We start from the raw sequence: 3,611 nt of genomic DNA, 5'->3' as shown, positions 1-3,611 counted from the left end.
TCATTTAATTGCAGTTATGAGCTGTGCCTAATAGATAATCTCCTTTCAGATTTCCTCAAATTCATTGTGTCAAAAACTGAACTCTTAATCATACTCTCCAAATAACTTTATCCTCCCATCGTTTCTAACTTGTTTCTAACTTGGAAGGTCAGTTCAGTCATCTAAGCCTTGATGTTTACCTTACTCCTTTATGTTTCTCATCCATTCAGTCACTGGGCACCCTGTTGCTGCCTACACATCGTATCCTGTCACTGCCCTTTCCTTTCAGTCACCATCGCTGTTGTCTTTGGGCAGGTCCTCCTCATCTCTTGCCTAGATTACTGCAGTTATCTATAACTGCTATCCCCAGGTCCAGATTGGTGCCTTCCCAATCCAGTCTCCATAATGTCATCCAAATGATTGTTTAAGAGTCCAGGTATTTAATGTCCTCTCAAGACTCATTAGAAACTTATGGTTACCAGAGGCGGAGGTGAGTAGGAAGGGATAAATTGGAAGTTCAAGATTTGTGGTTACTAACTACTATATATAAAATAGATAAACAAGTTTATAGTGTATAGCAGAAGGAATCATATTCAGTATCTTATAGTAACCTATAATGAAAAAGAATGTGAAAATGAATGTATGTATGTATACATATGAATATATGTATGTATGAACTACTATGCTGTACACCAGAAATTGACACAACATTGTAAACTGACTATACTTTGATTAAAAAAAAAAGGCTCATTAGTTAAAACCCCAGCTCTTTACATAGCCCTCCAGGATCTGCCAATTTTTCTAGTTTTATCTCCACTCTCCCATGCCAAGTGTTTTGGTTATCTATTGCTACATGCCAAATCATCTCAAAATTTAGTGGCATGAAACAACAACCATTTATGACCTAGGAGTCTGAGAACATCATTTCTGCTGCATTTGTTTGACTAGGCAAGTCATGAAGGCCAGTCCAGGGGAGAAGAATTAGACCCCACCTCTCACTAGGACAAGTAGAAAAGAAAATATGTCCCTAATCTGCCACAACAAGTATACCACATCTGTTGAACTATAGGTCTGTTTTTTTCCAGTACTGTTGCATTTGCATCTTTGCCAGTTCCTTGACTTGGCAGATTTATGTTCTTCCAGAGTTAACTCCAGTGTCACAAAGCCCATCTTGAGTAAGAGGGCAACTGCATGCTCTTTTTTACTGTGACTTATCATTTACTGAGTGCCCTAAAAGGAAATTAAGCAAACCCTGGCTGATGAGTTCAGAACCATCCAAGCAGAGTTGATCCTTCTCTCTGTTGTGCTGTGACTGTGTATTGTATTGTATTGCCTACACTATGTTTTTGCAGTTATTTATCTATATGATTGCTCTGCTACTAAATTGACCTCCTCACATTTTCTGAGTCCATCTTAATTCTCTGAGTTGCAGGCAGCTAAAATCAGTGTAAGTGAAAAGAAAAAGTGTGCATGGGAAGAGGGCCAGATTTATTGCCTCAAGGTCATGAAAGTGATTTTTAAAAAGGGAGGGCTGGTACTGGTGTTTGGTGTGACTGGATCTAAGCAGCAATGCCCAGTGGTCTCCCTCTTACCCTCCTCACACTCCTGTTCCCTCTCTCTCCCTCCTTCTCTCTTTTCCTCCCTCCCTTTGTGCCAATCTCAGTGCTGGCTTCCTCCACTCCTACTGCAGACATTATTTCTCCACATGATGGATAATTTGGCCATGGTGGTACTAGGAGTCTAGAAAGATGTCCCCAGAGGCAAATGGCAGTCTTTGCTATTCATCCTAGATAAAAATTCCTGAGAGGAAGGGCTCTGATTTAGGCCAGGAGAATGGAGCATGGTGGTTGGCCAACCCTGTGGTTCTGTCTGTTATCAGAAAGGTGATGAGGAATTGTCCCAAGTCAAAAACCATGGGCTATGTTGTATTTGTCTCTGTTTTCCCATACCTCTTCTGAGTTATTGGCATGTAGCAGGAGCTTCCTGAATGTTTATTGAAGGGAATGAATGAATGAATGACTCAATCAATCAATCCTTGCCTTGAAATGTCTTCCTCTCTGCACAGAAGACACTATAACACTCTCTCAGACATCTCTCACTGATCATAGAAGTCAAGGATTTTGCTGTTTAACTACTTCATGGCCACTCGGTGAACCTATCTTACAGGTACTGACACAAGAAAGAACATGATTAACATACTAAATCCCTAGGCTTTTTGGTTTCATCTTCAGTCTGGGTTTGTTAGGTCAAGAAAGGTTTAGTATGTGTGGGGTGTCCTCGTGAAAGATCCTTCAGGAAATCAAAGAGCTTCAAGGTGAGTCAGTGCTGAGGGTGGAGCTGTTTGGGGATTTGAGTCTCAGCAGCTCCTCGTTACCAGGAGCATGGGCTTGCCTTGAAAGCTATGTTAGTTTCTATGGACTGCAACCTTTAACGCAGGCAGCAGCCAGTCCACAATTCCTCCCAAAGGCTGGTCGGTGAGCAGCAAGCTTTTGGAAAATTTTTCCCGAGATCTTTCACTCACATTCACTGTGTTCAGAGAGAGGAGAGAATTTCAAAGACCCTTCATCATTTCATTCTTACCAGAGGCTATTTCTTTTGTCACTGGTAAGAGGAAACAGAATCTTGTGGAGAAAGAGGGAAAAAGGCCGAATGGTTTCTACAGCTCTCACGCCGTCCCAGAGTAATCCTAAACCCATCAGCCAGGGCCTAGCTCATCCCCTTTTAGGGCATATTGCTTGTGCTTGGTAAATACTAAGTTTAAAAACTACATGTATTATCTTGTAGTCAAAGAACCACTGTACCACTGGCATTGCCACAGGCCTCTCACCCCAAGGGATCTTTGAATCATTCAAGACTCTAGGATAGTGATAAATAAACCAAGTCCCTGCATTTAGTGGCCTTTTTTTTTTTTTTTCTGATGAGGACACAATCAAACTCGTAAATGAATACGTGGAAACAGATGGTTTCAGTTTATGGCAAATGCTATAAATATGGTTTATAATGTGTTAAATGTGATAGGATTTAGGCAAACTTTAGGGATGCTGGCTAGAGAAAGCTCTCTGAGAAGGTGACATTTGAGCAGAAACCTGAATAAGAAGGAGTTGATATGTGAGCTTCCATGGAAGAAGGAACAGCAAATGCCAGGCAGAGTGAACTTGATGTACTTGAGAGACATGAAGAAGGTCCTTGTGGCTGCAGTGTACTGAGCTAGGGGAGAAGGTGGGCAGGGTTCAGACCATGTGAGGGACCTTGTTGGCCAGGCAGGGACTTATTTTAATTGCAGTGGAAGATTTTAAGCAGGTAAATTGTGTGATTAGACTCATACTCTTTATCTGTGCTGTCCAGTATGGTAGCCACTAGCCTTATGTGGTTACTCAAGTTTAAATTAGTTAAAATTAACTAAAATTTAATTCATTAGTTGCAACAGACATTTCAAATAGCTGTACAGGCTAATGGCAACCATTTTGGACAATGTAGATACAGAACATTTCCAGCACTGCAGAAAGTTCTGTTGGATAGTGTTATTACAGAGAGTGGAAGCTGGAAGCAGTTAGGAAGCTGCTGTTCTAGTTTATAGTGAGAGATTAGGGGCTGTAACAGTAGAGATGGTGAGAAATAGTTGTACTTAGGGT

This window comes from Camelus dromedarius, chromosome 8 (assembly GCF_036321535.1).
Source record: "Camelus dromedarius isolate mCamDro1 chromosome 8, mCamDro1.pat, whole genome shotgun sequence".
Taxonomy (NCBI): Eukaryota; Metazoa; Chordata; class Mammalia; order Artiodactyla; family Camelidae; genus Camelus; species Camelus dromedarius.
The sequence above is the reverse complement of the archived record's forward strand: the minus strand, read 5'-3'. Positions refer to the sequence as shown.